This window comes from Stegostoma tigrinum, chromosome 5, assembly GCF_030684315.1.
Source record: "Stegostoma tigrinum isolate sSteTig4 chromosome 5, sSteTig4.hap1, whole genome shotgun sequence".
Lineage (NCBI taxonomy): Eukaryota > Metazoa > Chordata > Chondrichthyes > Orectolobiformes > Stegostomatidae > Stegostoma > Stegostoma tigrinum.
In genome coordinates this window covers 24,360,900-24,384,109 of record NC_081358.1, presented here as the reverse complement: position 1 = coordinate 24,384,109, position 23,210 = coordinate 24,360,900, and the positions used below count along the sequence as shown (strand labels likewise).

General features: G+C 35.9%; 1 protein-coding gene across 1 annotated transcript in view; it reads left to right on the top strand.

Annotated features, from left to right (window-relative positions):
- The first annotated feature begins 1,442 nt into the window (after positions 1-1,442).
- Positions 1,443-23,210, top strand: part of zfhx4 (zinc finger homeobox 4) — a 353,237-nt gene continuing 331,469 nt past the window's right edge. The window contains exons 1-2 of the mRNA XM_059645853.1: positions 1,443-1,600; positions 12,586-12,684. The gene's annotated coding sequence lies outside the window, so the exon portion shown is untranslated. The remainder of the gene's footprint in view (positions 1,601-12,585; positions 12,685-23,210) is intronic.

Sequence of the window (23,210 nt, the reverse complement as noted above, 5' to 3'; positions counted from 1 at the left end):
TAGAAGGGATGGGGGAAGGGTGGTGGTGGGTTGGGGAGGGGGATGGTGTGGGGGTTGTTCTTGGATAAGGGAAAATGAATGAAATGTATTTCCTATAGTAATTGCAGAAGTGGAAGCAAAAGTGAATATTTGACAGGCAGCAAGCCAAATCACTTCAAGATCACTAGCCGTTTTCCCTCACGTTATTATTCTGATTTCCACATGGAACAGATTTGAGCTAACGATGTGTAGTTTGGCATCAGATTTGTTTTTCTTTGGCGTGCAGCACTTGGTCCAGTTTTGAACATTTCTCTTTTCTGTCTGCTCATGAGTGCGCTGTTCTTGAGTTACTCTTAAAGTGCTGCTCCGAGAAAGCCAGCTGGGGATCACTTTACTCGAAAACGTTTCAGTTTTTTTTGTTTCCAAGAATCAGCTGTTCCCATTTAGACAGTCTCAGCTGATGGCACTGAGTGAATGCAGCTGACAATGGGTGTGTGGGGGAACCCACTCCCTTCTTAGGCCCTTCTGCCCTTAGGTCAGAAATCAGTTTCGGCTATGAATGGGGAGGTGTAATGAAACACTACCCAGCTAAACCTTCACAGATGATTTATCAGTGACCTGCTGCTACTACAGGCAGCTGGGGAGGGCAGAAATGCAAATCTTGGACATTGGTTCCACATGATCTGTGGCAAGTCATCACACCAGCTAACACTGAATACGATTCGAAGCCGAAAGGGGTCCTGCTACCTACATACAAGGAATGGGCCTATTAAAGGAAAGTTGTTTATTTCTGCCAGCGTGGAAACTATAAACACGAGCCACACAATGCTGTCTGTGTCACAATGAATTCCTGCACTTTACTAGCCACAGCTGGCTGCCCAGTTGTAGTCAGTGGATCTGATTCCCTGGTGAATATCTTGCCGAAAAGAACCTATCCACAATGCAGGTGTATCGTCATCCACAAATCCAATTAGAGCATGTGATAAAAAAGGGCGCATAATTGTTTTTTTTTAAAAATCCCAGTCATATGCATTATGACTCACACCAGACAATAGAAGCTTCACGTGTTCTGCAGCTCAGCAAACTGCAAGGAATTTTGTTTGGAAGTGATAGCTACTGTCAATGTGATATTTAAGGCCTTTTTGCAGACCAATTGGCAGACAATGAAAGAGCTCCATCCGCCAGTATTTGCTGCAAAAGGATGTGGTCCTATGCCTGCTCCTCCTTTCCTGACTTTCTGCAAATAGTCCAACATAAGAGACAGTTGTTTCTGGCTGCCCCGCACCCTGTCATGGCTGTCAAGCAAAATCCTATGAATTATTGCTTCTCCAGATGTAAGAGATTTCCAGACTGCTCAAAACAGGCTGTGGTCTGCGGTGCAGAAGCGAGAATGCGATTAGACTCCTAGCATCAATAGAAATCTAAAAAAGATTGCACCTTCTTCATTCCAGAGCAGGATTCGGGATGTGGTTGTTGTAACAACAGAAGCAGTTCTTAGGTTTAGGACTATGTAGCGAAAGAGAAAGCAATGTTTTGAAGAGGGTTTTTTTACTTCACAGTAAAACTGATGGAAACAATGATTAAGTCAAATAAATTTTGATGAGGCTTGCAGTAAAATAAGGTAAGGAACTCCAAGTAGGCCAAGTTAATCTGTTTTTCTAGTTGTTGTCAAAACTGTTAGCTTAATAGCTGGCACATTTTTAACCGTAATGTGTGAAAGTTGTATTTGACTGTTATAAATACAGGAGAGTTGAACTTGAAACTATTCAGACTGAATTGTTCAGCTCATTATTTTTCCTGCAGCCAGATGTAAAATTAACTGCAATTATTTGTAGGCTTTATATACTGCTGCACACATGTCTTAACCTTTTGGCCTCACATGAGACTTTTTACAACAAAAAGCCTTTCACTTCAATGGAATTTTTTTCTGTTGAAAGCAAAGAGGATAAATGACATTAATCAGTTGAGTAAACGGATATTATTAATAGATTATTCTGAAGTTCAACAACTTTGTAGAAATTTTACAGTCCTTCTCAGACACCCATAGTATTTGTTAAAAGTTAGTGTACTTCTGATGAACCTGTTATGTAATGTGTGCACATTTCAATGTAATAGGGGCTTCTGTTTGATTAATTCAATGTGCAAATTCTATTGAATATTTTTAATTAGAAGAGCCTAAACTGGAATTAATTCCATGTATCACTTACTACCCTTGCTGTTCTTTGATCATTCAAAAAGTACAATACCTGCAGATTATTACAGCAGTTGATGGGTATGATACGTGAATATACAATATTGCTAGAATGGAACAATTCTTGAAATTGCAAGCAGTTTCTGATGTGTGTTCAATATTCATGTAAAATTAGATACGTTTAAGCCTGTAATATTTCAGCAAGACAAAATTAACGGAATAAGATTAATTGTAAATACGCAAAGTAAATGCTTTATGAAAAACACATGGGAATGATTGACATTAAAGTATATATAGACGATGTCAGGCAGAAACATTTTTCAGACATAATTGCTTTAATTCAGCTCTCTAACTTTTTGAAACCTGACGTAACTTATTTGACTGAATGAGAGGCAGTGTGGTGGCTACCAGATGTAAAAGCTGTCAGTCTTGTTTCCCTCTTCATTTGAAGTCATGCAGTTCAGATAGACTCACTCATGTAAGGAACCCAAGTCAAAAGTGATGAAAACCACAGGTACAAATGGCTGCAGTGTCTCATGTGAATGCATTTATTGCTCTTCATGCGACCTTACCAAAAAATAACGATGAAGTCCTATATTTGGTGCTGATTGTTTTCAGTGGAAATACGTTAATTATTTGACACTGGTTTTCCCTTGAAGTCATTCATACTGCAGGACACAAATGATAGATTGCAGCTGAAAGAATCATCAGCATACTTGAGGTAGGCTCACTTGAGTCTTTTTTTTAATGTTCTGCATGAAGTTATCTTGAGCTGAAACCTCTGGTCCAGCAGGATTAAGGGATTGAAGAGCAAAGGCTTGAGATGGTGTAATTTAAAACCTACTGATTTTTTTAGCACAAAGCAGAAAAATGTACTCAGTCAATCTATTACTTCACTGTTTCGGCTAAGAAATAATTATGTCTTTTGGAATTATGTCCTACTTGCGTTTAAAATGCATCTCTAATACTAAATCACATTGCTATTTGCCCTTTAATGTTAAACCAGATATGCCAATAAAAGAAAATAGAAAATATTCCATATTACACAAGGTATTATGTGTGAAAAATTTTATTTTTCAACAGCAACATAAATAGAGCGCAGCTTAACTGTTTACATCCATTTTTACTGCCATAACATTCTGAACGTATTACCTGAGATCTCATTAATGCCTTATCATTCGCAGAATTTTATGATGGTTGGGTAAAACATTTATTTATGAGAGATTCGTACACAGCATTTTCAATGTGTAACACCAGTTATAGTTATTGCTCAAAACCTAACACCATGCTTTTGAAGTTATTTGAATTCAGGGTGAGCTATTTAAATTGAATACATTATGTAAGCCATTGATGTAAAATGAATATTACAAGAAAGTTTCTTGCGAATGCAACATTAGAAGTTGCACTAAACAAAACCTTGAAGGCAATGTACGTGTGTGTGTGTGTGTGTGTGTGTGTGTGTGTGTGTGTGTGTGTGTGTGTGTAAGACATGTTTTATGCAATGTCAATTCTGTAGTTCATTGCTTTCATTATTTATCAGCTTATGCTGATGATTCCTAGAAATAGTGTTATGAATTATCCTCCAAAGCTTTGTCTTTTGCTTAACTAAAAGTAATTTAGAAGAATTATAATGATAAAGATTGAACAGAGAAAAGTACACATACATATTTACTACTTGTTTTGCAAATTGTGTATTTTGTGTGTTGATTTTTACAGTAAACCATGTTGCGTATTCACGCATTAAGTTTCAATGTCTCCAATGCAATGAGGCATCAAAACAACTCAAAGTATTTTTCAGCTGTTATGACGAGAGTTAATCAATAATACCTTTGCTATTACTGTGAAATAGCCTAAACGTTGTCAACTGTAAATTTTTAACTGCTTTGAAGAGAATCAATGGAAAAGTTTCATAGTTCCCAAAACTCAAACAAGTAACAAAATGAAATGCAAATCTATTTATGCAGTTTCATTTTTTTTCTCATTGTTTATAATCTCAAAACTCTTTGCCATAAAATTACATATTTCAGGTTGGTGTTAGAAAGGCAATTCCATCAACACAAGGCATTTTCTCTCAGTCAATTAATAGCATTTTAAGATATTTTAAACAATCCGAGGGCCCCCAAATTTCCACACTGTGCAAATAATTTTAGCATTCAATATGTTTCGTTCTACTATTTTTAGTGGAGATAAACAAACACTAGAATAGGGCATTATGAGTACCTTCTTCAGTAATTACTGCAAACTGAAAATACCTGCCTATAAATCTTTATCAAACTGTCAATCCACATTTAGTGGCATCAACCACCATTTTCTTTCTTGCGTACTCATTAATGTAAAATTGCTGCAACTTATTTATGCTGAAATGATAAACTGGGTTGAAATCTCTTAACAAAGCTCAGATAATTGTTGTCACTGCACTGTGAAGTTTGGGTTACAGGTAAGATTGGTTCCCATGCTTGCATGTTGATTCTTCAGGAAATACTTTTCAAGCAAACAAACAAATTATTCTATTTTTGTACACAGAAGGAGATTATTTTCGTTTTACATCTGTTTATTAGTTCTGTATGAAGTAGAATTGGATGGATGCTTTGGTCAAGCAAAACTTCAAATTGTGATGCTATCTCCATTCAAAGAAGGTTTTAAGAAATGCAGAATACAGAGGAAATTTTTCCACTGGTCAGTCAGAGAACATTTCATTTGTCCAGATGGCATGGATACTCTTGGGATTACAATCTTTGAAAAAAGCGAAGAACGGCTTAAGGTTGACGTTGTAATTTTTTTAATGGTTTAGAAGATTGTTTTGTTTTACTCTATGGTAATCTAAATGGCTGAAGAATAAGGATTACATATCAGATCACATTTTTTTTTGACCTCTGGGGCCTGAGTTTGACTACAACTCCAGGTATGTAATGATAGGGTCGTCTGCCCAAAGCTGACAATATTCTACTAAAAATCTGTTGAGTCATTCTTCTTACAGTTTTAGTAAATGGGTTATACAGCATAAGATTAACTCTGATAACTGTATTATTGTATAATAAGAAGGCAATGTAAACTGGCACCAGTAATAAAGGATACATAAGTCTCAAATGAGCTTTTGTGAGAAAAACTGCAAATTTAGAATTTTAGGTTGAGCCATATAAGTGCATCATGTTATATCTGGTAGTGATGGCATCAACAAACAGAAAAAGGTAGTGTTCCATTTCTCAGCTTATTGGATCATCAAAAATAAACATCAAACACTTCCACAGTTATTTTAAGAAAGGGTATAGAATGATACAAATTATTTATCAAGACCATGTTTTGGAGGTTGCTGAAGGAGAAGTCCTGATGTGTTTTATCACACCCAAAAAACAATTATATTTGCAATTGCTACAACTCAATGGCAATTCAGGCTCAGTGCCAACAAACAAAAGGGAAAAAATATATTATTCTAAGTGCTGCACAGTTAAGAGGTCATTTTATTTTCTTTTTGTCCATATTAAACAACAAAATTCTTTTGGAGATATTGTGGATCAATTGTCACTCTATTTTCTCACTCTAAATATTACTTTTCTAACACTTTACTAACAGTAAACCTGAGGCAAATTATAGGAATTCAAATGAAATTATTCCCACATCGCAGAAGCTTATAAGTATAAAACATACAGCTGTTACAAATATCATTAGAAAGCCTTCAGAAGCCAGATATGTGTTATATCCAAAAAAGAGGCATTTTAAAATTCTTCCAGTGTTCATTTGAAATTTGATACAGTTGTTAGTTAGTTAAAGCACAAAATAAAAAGTATACTTTATTTATGAAGATACTATCAGAAGAATAAATAAATGTTTCTGATTTTACCATACAGATTTAATCACCAACATGCTGCTTTTATTGAAGGGACATGAGATTATCCTTGGGTAGATAGAAGCTGATGTCAAAAAGAATTGTTTCCTTTTTATTTGTGTAATTGAAACATCCAGACTAAGTAATTTTTTCTACTCTGAGATATATTTTTCACCATCATACATCAGCCCATCTAGTGGTCTGACTGAGAAGTGAGAAAATGTTGTAGCAAGTGAGGTTGTATGACAGGCAACATGAATCTCAAACATAGGACTTCTGGCTGAAAGCCAAGTGCTCAACTGCTTGAACAACTGGACAGCCCCAGTAGGGTTGAATTTTTGACAATTCACCCATCACTTGGAACTGCCTGAGGCATTGTGCAATCTTGTGATGGTTTTCAAGGAACTTTAATCATTATGTATTATGGTAATATTGCAAGGATCTTTCGGTGGTTTTGTTATGTTGGTTATGTTAGACCGCGATGCATACATGATTGTAATAGTGTCACAAAACAGAGAAATACTTTGAAAAGGAATGAACAAAAAGGATATTACTTCATTACTGTATTCATTTGTGGCATGTGTTTGTGTTTGGTCAGACCAGAATTTGTTGCCCATTCATAATTATCCTTAGAACTGAATGGCTTGTCTAGGTCAGTTTAGAGGCCAGTTAAAAGCCAGGCACATTGTTGTGAATTTGGAGTCATAGGTAAGCCAGATCAGGTAAGTTATTTTCAATAAATGTTACTTCAACACTTGAAAAGATTAAACATTGCGTGTAAATTACAGTGGATCTTTAAGTATAGCTCCTGGTAAAGTCCCTATCAAAGATTTCTATCAAGTGACAGTATAAAGCAATGATTTGGGTCAGTAGAAGGTCTCACATTGTTTTGAGAAAGTAACCCAAACCCTAATCTTAAGCATATGCTGTCTTCTTTTGTTTTAATCTCTGTCACTTGTAATAAAATGCTATGACATTGAACATGCATGCATTAAACTTTTCAATATTTTAAAGCCTGGATCATTAGATGCACCTATAAGCAACCTAATGAAATAAAATGAAAGACAGAAGTAGAAATTGCCATGGAACCATAACCTAATGAGGAAAGTTCTCTCAATGTTCAATCAATATATCCCGTAGTTATAGAAGTGAATATACAGACATGCATCAGTAAATATATTTAACATTATCTTTGCATGCCCATTCATGGAGCAGTTATGTAGATTGTCTAAAGTGTCAAACACTTCATAAAGTACAGCCTCAAAATGACCACTCTAGGCAATTTACAAACGAGAATTTCATCTGGATATGTGTCAACGTAAATCAGCAGCTTACAGCATGTAGTTTTTTTTCTATGCATGCCATAACCTTTGCAAGCCCCATTTCTTACCAGTTGCCATAAATCTACCCTATCGGGCTGTCTCTTTGCATTCCACCCCAAATCAGAAAAATTCTTCGCGTTTTTATTTTTCACTTACCCTGAACCATACATAAAACATGCGTAGAAGCAGTTTCATGATTGCACCATTTAGTGTTTCTCCTGTGAAATATGCATTAACTTTTGTTCAGTATATTAACTCAGCCAGATCCTGCAATGCTTTTATTTCACAGCAGCGGCTTTCATCATTTTTTTTTCTTCTTCAGTGTTCTAGCATTACCAGGTTTTGCACCATTGCCGTCCTATAATTTCAGTGCAAAACGTACAAGTGGACAATTAAGTGTCCACAGTCTGTCTAAAATTCATGTTTAATTGTAGTTGTCCAGAATAATGTTACCTTGTAATTGACCCCTTTATTATCCCATTCTGCTTCAATCTTTAGATTCCAAACTTAGCAATAAAATTAAGAATATAGTTGTACCTTACATAATTTACACAAGAATCCAATCAATTTCTTTTCCTTAATTTACTTTGTCAAATTAAAAACTGTTTTTGTTTAAAACTAAACATATCCACAAATTACTTGAAAGGTTCTTGCTATTTCTCCAGCCAAAAAGAAAACAACTTCAACTCTTTAGAAAAGGAGTGGTTTGTTTTCAAACCAAAATTAACATCAGTTATAACTAAACCTGAGATTTTTGTGTTCAAACCAATTTTCTGCACTAAATTCACAGTGAGCTAATTTCAAATGTTCAGCTATCAGGAAGAGTACGTAAGTTTCCATAAAAGTCCTCAAATTCACTCTTCCTCAGTATCATCCTCATCCTTTGCTCCAGGAGGTATTAATTCAGCGAAGACCAGATATGAAATGGAACCAATTTTCTGCTATATAAATATAACAAAAGATGGAAATGGCATAATGTTAGCAAACTATTTGCAGTACAGATCTGAAAAAAACTAAGTGAAATTGTGAAGCTTTTGAAAGACTATTTTTTCCCCTCAGATTTAAATAAAGTTCCTGATAATGAATGATCCCTTTATGAGAAGTCAATGTTGAAAGTTTAACATCTGCTGCAAAATAAGATGTTGCATTGCAAATATTAATATACCTGCAACAATAAAGACACTTTGAGTACATGCCTCATATTTAAAAATGTTGTCCACGTAGAATTTTGGAAGATATGATTTTTAAGTAGGCACACGCTATTGATTTTATTTCTTCATTCATTTAAGAGTTTGGATGTCCCTGGCTGAGGTCAACGCTAATTACCCATCCCAAATTACCCTACATCCTAGGAGCTTGCTAGAGGCAATTAAGAATTGCCATGGATCTGGAGTCAAATGTAGGCTAGACAAGGATGGCAAACTCCCTTCCTTTTTTTTAACGACAATTGATGGTAGATTCATAGTCAATATTAGCAAGACTAGCACTTTTTTAAAAATTAATTGACCTTTGAATTCTGGCAGCTGGCATGGCAGAATTGAGCCATTGGCCCCAGAATTTTTACCACACCCACTCGACTTACCAATCCAGTGAAATTACTGCAGTACTAAGATCTCCCCCAAATATATTTGGCAGAATTTGATTGAATGAAGTGAACAATGACAAGAAATTTGGAACAATCATACATGAATGGACATGAGGAAGTTCCCACGTTTGAGAGCTTAAAGTCTCATTTATCAACCAAATGTTGGATAGCAAGACGAGATTCTTGTTCACAAATGGTGAGAACCCTATTTACATGCATGCATATTCTCATATTACAGCAACTCATTAATATATAATTTCCCATTCTCCTACCCATCAGATAGCAGCTAGAAGGTGTCACTTCCCAACATTCATTTCAGAGCAGTATTCTGGCGAATTCAGCTCACCACTTGCTCTTTTGATTCTCCATTTTGGACAAAAGACACCAATACCTCAGGACACACTCCAGGGGCTGTAACTCTGTAGATCCCCTGCCTACCAGGACTTCTTTCATGGTCTCTGTTAGCAAAGTGAGGTGCAAATATCTCTATACCCAACATGTCCATGACAACTGATAGGAGCCAAGCAGAGCAGCTGCAGACTTCCATAGATTGACCGAGTGCGCAGTTGAATTTATGAGTTGCGTCCAGTGCCAGGAACTCCTGGGGACTTGGCAATGTCTATACTAGTGCCAGTCATGAGTGAGAGATTATGAAAGCATGGCGTGCTTGGGAGGAAAGCATGAAAAAATATGTTTGGGATCATAGAGAAATACCCTCCATGAAACTCAACAAAATTAACACATAACTAATTTCCAGTCAAATTGTGTGCTCTGATTTATTCTCAAACAAACCCAACTGGTCATACTGGATAACATTGAATGATAGCAATAATTCTCCTAATCTTGTAATCAGATTTTAAACTACAAATTAATGGCAACCTCTGACATAAGAAATCAACAAGTTTCCACTTGATTGGTCAATTGAATATATATTTTAACTGAAGAAGACATTTCCCAGTATTAAGTGAATCATTCCAATATTAACATTAAAACTTGTCTTCGTTCTCTAGATTAAATGTTCACACAAATTACCCTAACAGAAAATACCATCTGTTATACTTTATTTCTAATGCAATAAATATATTGGAAGACAAAACATAACATTGGCGTTTCGAACACCTAATCTTTTATCCAAGTATCTACTCTTGATGACAGCTGATGTCATATTCCATGAATGAAAGGATCAGCACAGTAGGACAGGACTTGCTTCAACTCATGTAGCACTGAAGCCATTTTCCCTATTGGATTCAATGTGGATTCCGATTTGCTGGAAATTATCAAGTTAATAGATATCTAATACTTGCTGGTTCAATTTTGAGGCTGAAAAATTCATGACAGTTTTCGATAGCTTACCTTTCTGCAGTTGTTATCTGTTCTAGCGTTTCTTTCAGTTGAATTTTTTTTTGGTCATTACAATTTGTTTTAGAAAATTTGTTTCAATTTTTACAGTTTGGAATCTTTGAGTGATGAGCCTAAATTTCATGACACCCACAGAGGAAGCAATATTTTGTTTTAGCATCGTCATGCAAATGCAAAGATCTAAAAAGTACATGATCAATATGGTATAAACCCATTCATTGTAGATTGCATTGTATTCCAATTTCAAATTCCCGAGTGGGTATCATAAATATTTGCTGGGAAGAAAAATCTGTTCGGTTCAAAGGTGCTGTCTTTCATAGAGGTCCTATACGACCGATACTAGACATGGTCTTACATCGCCTCAGGGAGCATTTGGTACCTCTGCATTAATTCTGTCCCTGTTTGAACTCTGCAACATATGCACTCCTCTTTTGTCTATTATCCCAATGCTGTGTTATTCCCAAATATTGACACCGTCTGCTTTTATCAGTACTAACTGCTCTGAAACCTTCAAGTCTCATGCTCATCTCTATTTCCTTCTATTGATTACCTTCTTCATTCCGGCAAGTAGCCAAACTGTAAGGCTGTCCTGAGGAATAGCTTTCAATGACTTTATATGGACAATATACAGGGAAATGTTTAAAGAAGATATTAAACTCAGGACAAATCAGGCAATCTAATTTGGTCAATACTGTTAGAATTCATTGTTTGCGCATGGTCATAAGTTATGCTTTAAAGGTACCAGCCAAATCTAATTCAATGCATAAAGGTACGATATTCAGTTTTGCCTGTCATCGCAACCTATTTGCTGAAACTATTGATGCCAGCAGATATCAAAATATTTATCTGTAGTTTTTGTTGGTGCATTTTTGTAGCTTTCACTTTTAGGTTAAAATGTTAAGTGGTAACAATTATTAAAACAGATTATTTTACCTTCTAATCAAAGACAGAGCACAAAAGAAAATTGTTATTGTTGAGAATCACAAAGTACCTTTTCTAGCTTGACAAATTATCACGACAAAAAATGAGTAAATAGTAGATTTAATGATAGCATCGCTTCATTGCTTCATTATATTTCTGAGCTTTTCAGTATATTGTGAAGCAAAATTACCTTTTGGGTTAGATTTAATTGCTTGTCCAACTTAAGTACAAGTACAATGTGACACCAAAAAAGTATCCTGCTTTCAAGACAGAATTATAACAAAATATAATTTGTTTTTCGATACCTTAGCTTTTCAAAATGTTTATTTCAGAGTGTAGAGTGGCTAAATATTTATGCTGCAACTACTGGAGGTATGAAAGGAATAATCATCAGTATGTTGTTAAAAACTTAATAAAACAATATCATCATGCTATTATACCTCTAATGTGTTCCCTAAATATCAATAATCTATAAATACTTTACATTTAAATGCAAACATGAAAAAATACTTTTCATTACTTCTTCCTTCAAGAGAGAAAAGGGGACAACAAAGTTTCGGAACCAGTTCTGGTCATGTTAAAACAATAAGCTAAAAGAATAGATCTCAACCTATTGTATAGACAGTTTTAGAACACTGAATAAAATTAATCAAGTTTATCATGGTTGAGATCCAAATGTGAGAAAAATAGTTTAGTTATGTAGGACAAATAATCTTTCTCTATATATCATCGATAAAAACATCTAAGTTTTTGTTTGAATTTATGTATGTAGTTTTATGGCCTGCCTGCATCAATATTCTAACCTATATCAGCTATAGTATTCACTATGGTGGTTATTAAAAGCTGGAATGTATAACTTTAAAGTAATTTTTGCAGCCCCTAGAGAAACATTGGCTACCAGCATTTCAGAGTCTCAAAAGGCTGCTGTTAGCTTCAGAGTGAATTTTTCAAAATCTGATTGAAGGCTTATATATTGGTTTGTATGAAAAAAATGTTGAAGGCTGTAAAGTAGATTGCAGATGCCAGTATAAAGGCATATTGCAATTTTAATAATGAAAACCTTACTTATTATCTTTATATCTGTTATTCTTAAAATGTCTTGCTATGCTGAAATGAATTATTTAAGACTTTTATGCTGTTATGTTTTACAAGCCTCGACTTATTAATATAGCTAATAAGCCTGACTATACTGTTATTTTGATACTGTCAATATTTTTGTTTACTTGAATAAACTAAATGTCATGGGAAATTTAACAGAAGGTACAACTGTTCAAATCTAGCATAGTTTCCATTAAGAGTTATGGAAAATAAAAGCTTAGTAGAATTGCAAGATGTTTTTTCTGCCAAAACAACACTTATGCATTTTACATGATCTCCACTTTTTCTCCTTTTCTTTCCTTTAAAGATCACTGAAGGGGAGCTAAGGTTCTGAACTGCGGGTAGCAGCGAGACAGGCTGAAAGATAACCGTCCTGGCCTACTCATAGATCTTCCAATTCTTCAGTGTAAGTCAGGAATGCCGAAGCGGCTTTCTCAAAGATTCTGCAGCACATGCTAAATCCGTCAGAAACCTGCACATGGGAGGACAAGAACAAGCCTGGGCACAATTAGAAAGGCAGGTGTAGTAAAGGAACCTTCAGTACATTTCAAATGTAGAGCTGTCACTGCTGTTTTCATTTCTTGAATGAGCATTAGTGCCATTTTTGGTATTCTTAATGCAGTAATGTCACTGGTGCATACTAACTGATAGCAAGAGGCTACAGTTTTGAATATTCCATTTTTGTTTTCACTTTGATGCATTGTTCATCAGATATCTTGGCTGAAGGTGTTTGTGGTCCTGAAGATTTGGTTGCGTTACTTGCAGTAAAAATGTAAGCAATCGGATGTTTTGCTTGATTCGAGAAAGCAGTGATGGTAAAAAAACAAATGTTCTAGTAATTTGGTAGCTAAATTTATTTAGCTTGCTCTTTTGCACAAAAATCTTAGACTCAGTAGCATTTCATTTACTAAAGGATCTTTCTTCTATCACTTCCACATTAAAAAAAAATCTGTTTAGGGTCCTTTGAAATTTCCTTCTGGTTTTCAACAGAATTGTAACTCTTTAGAAAAAAAAATTAAATTTGGAATAATTACAGTAGAATACAAATAAACTGAAATAATGAAAATAAATCATTCTCTAAATGCTTAGCCCCAAAATGTTATATTTAAATGCAAATGCTGGAATGATTTTAAATAAGTGTGTACTAAATTATCACATATGACAAGAATCATATGGGTTTTAAAGTAAGTCAAACGGGGATTAAATCACATAAAGTCCACATACAGGTCTATACGCACAGATTGCATGCAGTTTGAAGAGGTTATAGTGTGGGGAAAATGGATCAAGGTACCTTTTGATTTGAAGTGGCTGAATTAATATATTAATTTTGACAAGCAATCTGAATTTACCTTTTAAAGTATAGTAAATAAACAATTAATTCAGTACTGGTAAAAAGCTATGACATGATGTTACTGATGTTGTTGCCTGACATCAAATAACATATTTTGCTTTATTACCATCAAACCCCTAAATACAATACTTGTACAAAACAGTCGCATTTTAACAGTACAACCTAAAAGAAAAGAACCAAGGATGTCATAATTCTAAAACTAAACCAGAAGATCTTGGAAAGATTTCACCAATCACTCAGGATCTCGAGAGTAATTGAAGGAGTTAACATTCTTGATGTGAACCTTTCAGCAGAACTGAATGAAATTGCAGAATTGTAAAAACTAAAACTAAACAGGACATTTGTTTAATGGGCTGAAATGGAAAAGTGAGACAGTCAAATGGCTGAAGTGATACAAATATGAGGCAATAAGCAACGAAATCAAGAAAAGAAAGTGCATATATGATTCAGCGAATGTCTGAATAGCCGTGGCTTGCTGGAAGCAGCCTGAGAAAGGTAGAAGTAAGAAAATCGAACAATGGCACGGGATCCTGGGATATTTGTATTTATAAGAAGACAGGCTGACTATGAGTTTGCATACCACACCTCCAGCAGGAAGGTAGGAGCTTTAAAAATCTCAAACCTAAACTCAAACCACCTCCAACATACCCATTTCCTTTTTTAATAGAGGCAAGGAAGGGGCATAAGTAACACATTTGCTCTCAAGTGTTGTGTTTGTCATTGTTTTTTTTAAGGAGGCTGTGTGACTCCATTTTAACAGGATATTTATTTTCTTTCACGGAGGCTGGTGTCCCAAGGCTCTGGAACCCATGCAGATAAAAAGAGAAAAGACGTGCCTGAACCATTGATAGCACTGTTGGTGGACTGAAGAGCAGCAGCATTTATTGTATGTCCAACAGATCCCATGATCAGGCCTCGGTGTCCTCCTTCCAGCTTCGATCTCTGATTTATCACTCTCCCTCACAATCACCAAGTTTTCACCACCTCCAGATATCTGACTCAACCCACACACGTGCTCACACCCAAACCCCAGTCGCTATTTACCTGGCGCTGACTTCTCAACTGTTTTTCCCTCGAGCAAGTTGGCTATAGGATGGAAAAACTGGTGAGAGAAGTTAAAAGTTGACATGCTGCATATTATATCCCTTTGACGTGGCAATCAAATTTAACTTGCTGCTACAGACAAGTGAAAAAAAAAGAAAAACAGACTCTAATTAAAAAAAACAAATAGCTTACAGTGAATCTTCACCTGAAATTCAGTTTTGTGCTCCTGTTTCACATCTCTTGCTAACGCCTCACAGTTTCTGATCTTTTCAAAACTCTTCAGCTGAACTTTAGCCCTTTAATTCAGCCATCTATAATACTACATTAGTTATAAACTTGCAATAAAATTGCCATCAAGAGGCAAAATCCTAATCAAAACATAGAGAAATGGAGAGGAATAGGCTATTTGGCCTTTCAAGCCTTCTCTGCCATTTGCTATGATCGACTGATTACCCAACTTAATAGCCTGCTCTTGCTTGTCCCCCACATTCATTGCTCCCTCTAGCCCCGATGCCATATCCAATGCCTTCTTGAAATCATACAATGTTTTGGTCTCAACTACTCAATGTGGTAGCAACTTCCGCACTCTCTGGGTGAAGAAATTATTCCTCAACTCGGTCCAAAATGATTTACCCCATATCTTTAGACTGTGACCTCTGATTCTGGGCTCCCCCGTCATTGGGGACATCTTTCCTGTATCAACCTTGTTACAATTTTGTAGGTTTCTGTGAGATTCCCCCCCTTCACTGAGTATTCTGAACTATGACAAACACAATCCTAACCAAATCAATCATCTCTCCTCAGAGTCAGTCCTGCCATTCCAGGAATCAATCTGGTAAATCTTCACTGAATTTCATCTATCACAAGATAAAGACACGAAAACTGCATACAATATTTCAGGTGGCCTCAACAAGGCCCTGTATAATTGCAGTAAGTTTCACTGTATGCAAATGTTCTCACTATGATTTGCCACCTTGACTGCTGCTGCACCTGCATTCTTACCTTCAGCAACTCGTGTATGAGGATGCCCAGGTATTGCAACACATTCCCTTCTCTCTACTTGTAGCCATTCAGATAAGAGTCCTCCTTTCTGTTCTTGCTTCCAAAGTGGACAAGCTCACATTTATCAACATCATTCTGCATCTGACGTATATTTGCCCACTCACGTACCTTGTCCAAATCACACTGAAGCATCTAAGCATCCTCTTCACAGCTCACCTTCCTAACCACCTTTAGGCCATCTGCAAATTTTGAGACATTACATTTATTACCCTGCAATAAATCATTAATATAGATTGTGATTAGCTGCTGTTGTGGCACTGATCCCTAAAGTACCCCACTAGCCATTGCTTGCCATCCCGAAAAAGATCTGTTTAACGACACTCCTTGTTTCCTGTCTGCCAATCAGTTTTCTATCCATCTCAAAACACCACCCCCAATCCCACGTGCTTTAATTTTATATTCCAATCTCTTTCGTGGAATGTTGTCAAAAGCCTTCTGAAAGTCCAAATAAACTACATTCACTGGCTCCTCCTCCTCAACTCAATGATTTACATTCTCAAAGAATTCCAGCATATTCACCAAGCAGGATTTTCCTTTCAAGGTCCATGCTCAGTCAGTAAAGGATGAAAGTAGTAGCGCTTCATTGAAAGAAAGCCGACATAAACTGTCTCTTTGGATCACTTCAATATTGAACAGCATAACTGCTGTAGGATTCAATCCATTATAAGACTGGGAATAGAAATTATTTTAATAACAGTAAGAGTTTCCGAATGAGAAAACACAACAATGACTAAGAAACCTTCCCTTATAAAAAAACTAATTTTATAATTTTAGGAATTTTTAAATGCATACAAGACTTGCTCTAAAAGTTATACTACACTTTACCATTCTTATGTTTATCCTCATTACTGGAATTATACATTCTAGGTACTAATTATAAACACACGATTTGAAGTAGGCCAACAACAGATAAAAAGTCATAATTTAATTTCTTAATCCATTATTAGCATCTGAGGATGCTGTTTTCAAAAGCATGTGAGATCATTTTACGTGACAAATTAATATCTAAAGTTATTAACTAAGGAAGTAAAATTCTACTTGCTTTTTGCTACATATTTTCTTCTGCATATAATTTTCTTCTGAGACTCACACAAGTTCAGGTCTTTTTTTGAACCATTGTCAATTACTGTTAGCATATCAATGATTTTGCAAAGCCAGTGAAAAAAAAGCCGTGGATGCTGCACATTCACTTTGGAAAAAGGATGCACTGCTGTCATCTTTTATCAATAGACACCAATTATCTTATGCTGAGATTAGGCTGAATCTTGTTTTGAGAAATTACAACAGTTTATAAAAGAGCTGGGGCTTGTCTAGATATGCATTGGGCCTGCCTACTTGTTTGTTCCAATTCCTGCCTATGAACACTTTGTGCAGTTTATTTAACCTTTTTTTCTAAAAAAGAGAATTTGCTTCACATTCCTTTTAGAATTGAAATGTACTCCTCATCATAAGAATGCTAATAATCAAGATTTCTGAAAACTCAAGGGAACTGTTCTTTACTCAGACTGTTTATTTTTAAAGTAACACCATTATCTTTATTTTTTTTCGTATTCATTGATTTCTGTTGCTGCTGCTTATTGTAGCTTATTATTGAGCTCGGGCGTAGAAAGGGTTTCCACTTCACCATGCGCAGAATATGATTTGCAATGACATAGCCTGAAATGTTAAATACCTTTATGAAAATCCTCATAGTCATGAATTTGATAAAGGAGAGAACAAAGAAGATTCCTCATAGAGAGCATTGATTAATAAAGGGCAAATGAAAGGATTAGAGACAAGTGCAGAAATAGTTTTGTTTTAAGATAAAAAGCAGGAACTGTTATGTTATAAACTTACTGCATGATAGATAATGTGAAAAAAGAAACATACAGAAAGCAAGGTTGTGCAAAAAGAAGTCCTTTCTCATCTTTTTTTTGATCCTTTGTTATGGGGCATTTTTATTGACATTATTACCATTTTGATAACACTTTGTTATAGCAGTTTAGAATGCAATGACTATGGATTCAGTCAAAGTAAAAGTAAACAGTGGAAAATAGAATATAGAAGAACACATTCTAGGCACCACTGCACTGTAAAAATGGCAGTCAGCAGACTGTAATGAAAATATGTTGAATGCGGAAAACTCTTGAATGGGCCTGTGAAGGGCTGCAGGCCCAATTATTTTTTAGCATTAGCCGAACCACATCTTCCTATGCTCAGCTGCACTGAGTGACACTATTTGTGATGCCCACTCTGCTGAAACAGAGCAGGTTGCTGTCAGTTTAAAAATGACTATAATAAAAGTGACCATGAAGATGGATCTTGTGATTTTGCGTTTCTAATCAGTCATCTGTGAAGAACACTTTTGCTTTGATTCAGCAGACTGGTGACAGCCATGATTGATAGTGCACAAGGGAAAAAAAGGTTATTAACTGTCTTCCTATTAAACTCAATATATTACCCCTCTAGGTGTAGCTCATAGTTCTTAGGGTGCACATTGGCTCAGGTGAGGTCATAGAGGAACTCTATAAAAAATTGTAGGTTGAGGGTTGGCAGCTTTACTACAGTAGAAGGAAGACATTTCCACATTATTGTGATGCCAGTGTCACTAATATCTGTGTGAAAACCATCTGTTACTGATTGGAAATCTGTCAGTCTGTCAAGCAGAACGCAAAAAATGTACCAAACAATTTTCTGAAATGTTTAAAGAGTGATTACATACAAACACCTGATTGATTCAACATTGAAGGCATAAACACAGATTCCAAATCAATACCAATATGCAGAAACTCTTAATCACTAAGTTTTTATTTTTGGTTACAACCAGTTGACTTAAAAATGAAAACTGCAACTAGAAGGTAATTGAAATTTTTATAAAATCTGAATAATGTATCCCATTGTGTCCCTTACAGTTGATAAAGACAACAGTTCATATAAAAAAGCCACCAGTTCTTGCCAATGTATAAATGGAATAATATAACACAAACCAATAATACAATGGAAACAGTTACAGTTGCTAATATCAATAAAGTGCAAAATTTCAATTTAGTTTCAATTTAATGGGTAATACAATAAAAAGACATTTATAGAGAAGTAGAAAAGATCAGCTCTTGAAAAGAAATATATAGAACCAGCTGTTTACTGAGAACTCTTGAATTGCAGCAACCAAAGATTGTGTTCCTTTGAAGCTACTGCTGTTACAAAATGCATGAAAATATACAGTACGAAGAAATACACAAGGAGAAAAAAATCTGTAAAATACCAAATGAAAACACCTAACATGATATCTCCAGCCAAATGTTAAAACTAGGATGGGAAAGATTTATTACACTGATTTATAATGCAACAGCTGTCAAAAAATCCAACAATAAGAAGCTTCTCCATTGGGTTTGTTACACCCAAAGAAGTTGCTCAAGAAAAATAATGGAAAAGAATTATAAAGACTCGGGTACCTGTTTGTAAAATTCGCGATTGGACGATGACATTGATTCATTGAAAGCTTGCACATTTAAGTGTAACATGCAATTGTTCATTCTGTATCCCAGATTGAATTTTCTATTTGCAAGCGTAATATGCATTTGACAAAATTAAAGAGACAGTCATTGGACATTGTGACTATGAGAGGTAGTGCAAAAATTAAAACAAATCCTTGGTTAACGCATGGTTGTAATCCTAAATATAAAAATGCTTCATTTTTAACTCTATTAAAGATAGCTTCACACCATTAATAAATTTGGGGCTTTAAATTATTGCAATGTTGATTTGAATATAAATATAACTAACCCTAAATTTTCAAGTAATACAGACTGATTCTTTTTGTTTACTAATTACAATGTATACTTGTCCAGTAGTTTCCCTAAGCTAATTCATAAGAGAATCAAAATTTTAATTAATGGTTTTGTCATTCATCAGCGTCTCTTATGCTATGTAATATTGCAGCATTAAGTGCTCATTTTATCCTTCATAAATAATTCTGTTTCAAAATGTGGCTTTTGAAAGAACAGCACTGCACATAATTTTAAAACATCAACATTTTTTGTTGGCAGTTTAGTAACTAAAAGTCTGTTTATGCTGTGTGCATACTTTCACATCAGATCCTTCAGGAAAGCAGCCAAGATGAGACAAGCACAGGGATTTATTTTCTATCTACTTTATGTAAAGGGTACGAAATTGCTGTTGTTTTTTTGAAAGTGAAAAAATATGCACTTAGAATGTGACTAGGTGTTCTAAACTCCTGAAAACTGAAGGTGCACTGGGACTGTTGAAATGTGACAAGAAGCAAAGCTGAAGATGATCAAGGTGATGAAAATACTGCATATGTAAATTAGCTCCATCACACTTCCGCTACATAGAAAGCACTGTCACAGGGAGAATATAATTGCCGTAAGCAACATTTGTGCTACCTGTTTGTAGAGCGATCATTGTGCTGTCACCCAGCACATCTAATTAGTCTATCATATGATTTAGCTGAACAGAAACAAATGAAAGAAAATACATTAATTTCTGTTGTAACCCTTTGTCTTATAATACAACTTTCCCTTCTCAAGTATTCATGGAGGAAGCATGTTTAAAATAGCTATCATTTGTTGTTGGGGCATATTGCAAGCAGCATTGCAATACAATAAAATGCAGGACTCCTAAAAATTTACAGGAGTGTTTTTTTGATGTTCTTTTAGATAGTGTTGGCCCATTGTAATCATGAACTGTCACTCAAGTAACAATTTAAAAAATAGCTTAAAATACAAAGCCTCTAAATTTAACTGAAAAGATAATTAATTTCATTTTTGTCATAGATTCATATATCATAGAACAGGCCATTTGGCCCATCATGTCCCTGCTGACCAAAACGCCAAACTACACTAATTACCTTTACCTACACTTGGTCCACAGCCTACTACGTCCTGGCATTTTAAGAACTCATCAACATGCTTCATAAATGTTGTCAGAGTGTTTGCTTCTACCACCTTCTCAAGCAGCACGTTCATTATTTCTAACACTCCTTGGGTGAAAAAAATTTCCTCCGATCTCGTCTAAACACCATGGGGAAAAGATTATTGAAATCTACCTTGTCGATGCATCTCATAATTTTGTACAACTCAATCAGATACCCTTTGCCTCCTCTGTTCCGTTAAACAAACCCACCTATCCTGTGTCTCTTCATTACTGAGATTTTATATCTCAAGGTGGATCTCCTCTGCATGCTCTTCAGTGCAATCATGTCCTTATGATGGTGTGGTGACCAGAACTGCATTCAGTGTTCCATCAGTGGTCCAACCAATGTTTTATACAGTCGTAACAAGCTTACTCCTATATTCTCTGACCCTGCTAATGAAGGCAAACATCCCTTCTTCACCATTCTGTCTACCTGTGCTGACACTGTCAGTGATCTACTAACTTGTATACCAAGGTACCTTTATTTCTGAGTACTCCCTAGGGACCTACCATTCTTGTATATATCCTTCCCTCAGTAGAGCCCGCAGAATGCATAGCCTCACACTTATCAGAGCTAAATTCTGTTTCCTATCGCTCAACCCAATTTGTCAGCTGATCATTATCAGACTGCAGCCCTTGACCATCCTCTTCACTACCAATGACCACCAATTTTTTTAACAATAGCAAATTTGTTAATTATACCCTCTACATTCACATCCAAGTTGTTGACATGCGTAACAAACAGCAAGGGTCCCTGCATAGATCCCTGTGGTACAACCCTGGTCATTAGCTTCCAATCACAAAAACAGCCTTCCACCTTCACCCTTTGCCAGATTTGGATCCAGTTGGCCAACTTTCCTTGGATCCCATGGGCTTGTGCCTTTTGGACCCGCTTTCCATAGGGGACCTTGTCAAAGGCCACATGAAATACATTATCTTCATCAATATGTTTAGTCACCTTTTCAAAAATCTCAACTCAATTCATTAGATAGGATATCCCTCTAACAAATCTGCACTGACTATCCCCAATCAATCTCTACCTTTCTGAGCGTTGATTATTCTTGTCACGCATAACTTTTTCCAATAATTTCCTTTCACTGATGTCAGATTGACTGATCTGTAATTACCTGACTATCCCTGCTTCCCCTTATTGAACAAAGGAACTACATTTGCTATCCTCCAGCCATCAGGTACTTCACTTATGGCCAGCAAAGTATTGAATATATCCTCCAGGGCCTGAGCAATCTCCTCCCTTGCCTCCCATAACAGTCTTACACACTTAACATGTTCTCAAACCTCCATCTTAACTGTTTAAACATCAGGGAAGTAGGTCAGTAAAAATGGAATGGGACACAATCCCACTTCTTGCCTTCATCTAGATTTGGGAAGACAGTCCTAGGCCTGCACGGTCCTCATTAAATATTCAAATTAGGTGTACCCTCTCTGCAAACCCAACTGGGCTAAGAACTGTAATCAGGGTGAGAATGGGCCTAGGAAGGTAAAGAAATGTTTGCATGTGGAGGCTGGTTCCCAGAAGTAAGCAATGGAATTTGCTTGCTCCAGATTGCCACCCAATACTGGAAATGAAAAATCATTTAATAATGTTAATAAAGGTGTACAGAGGGGAAGCTGTGTACAGAAGGTGAAGGAGAAGGATAAAACTTATCAGGCGGATAATGGGAAACAATTAATGTGTGTTTTGAAGTCCCAAAGGTGTTTGATAAAACCTGAATCAAAAAATTAATACATTATATGAGTGGTCACAATTCAAGAGAGTAGTGATAAATTGGGCATTTTGAAATTGATGAGTTATAACTAGTGGAGTATCGTAACTATGAATCCTGTGGCTATTTACAATCTATACCTCTGGCTCAGAGGCCAAGACTGAGAGTAACATATATAATTTTGCTAATGATGCAAAGCTAGTTAGGAATATAAGAATCACAAGTTGAATAGGAAAGGTTCAGTGAATGACCAATAAGGTGGCAGAAGGATTATAATATGTGGAACTGTGAGGTTATTCACTTTGGGAGCGAGAATAGAAAAGCAGAAGATTTGTAAAAGGTGTGAAATTTCTAAATGATGAAAGTAAGCGAGGCTTGTGCATCCTCTTACAAAGAACAGAGAAAGTCACAGGCAGGCGAGCAATTAGAAAAGCAAGTACCATGTGGAATTTTGTCACAAGCAAATTTGAGTATGAAAACAAAAGAATCTTGCAAAGATGGGATCGAGCTTTGTTGAGGTCATAGCAGGAACTGGGCACAGTTCTGGCCTCCATACCTGTGGAAATAAGATAAAGTCACCAATATCCTATCAGACCATTAAGGTGCTTGCTCACTCAAGATGACAGCTGGTCATGGTTTAACCTGAAGGCCACCAGACCTCAGGCAAGTAGAGAGGTTGAAGAGGAAAGTCATTCGTCAGAAATCTCAGTCAGTGTAGGAATTGAATCCATGCTATTGACCTCACAAAATAACCAGCCAACTGAGTTGACCAATCCCTATCTATTGAAAACTGTAATCACATTTTAGATGGTTTAACGAAACTTCATCAGATTTATTCCT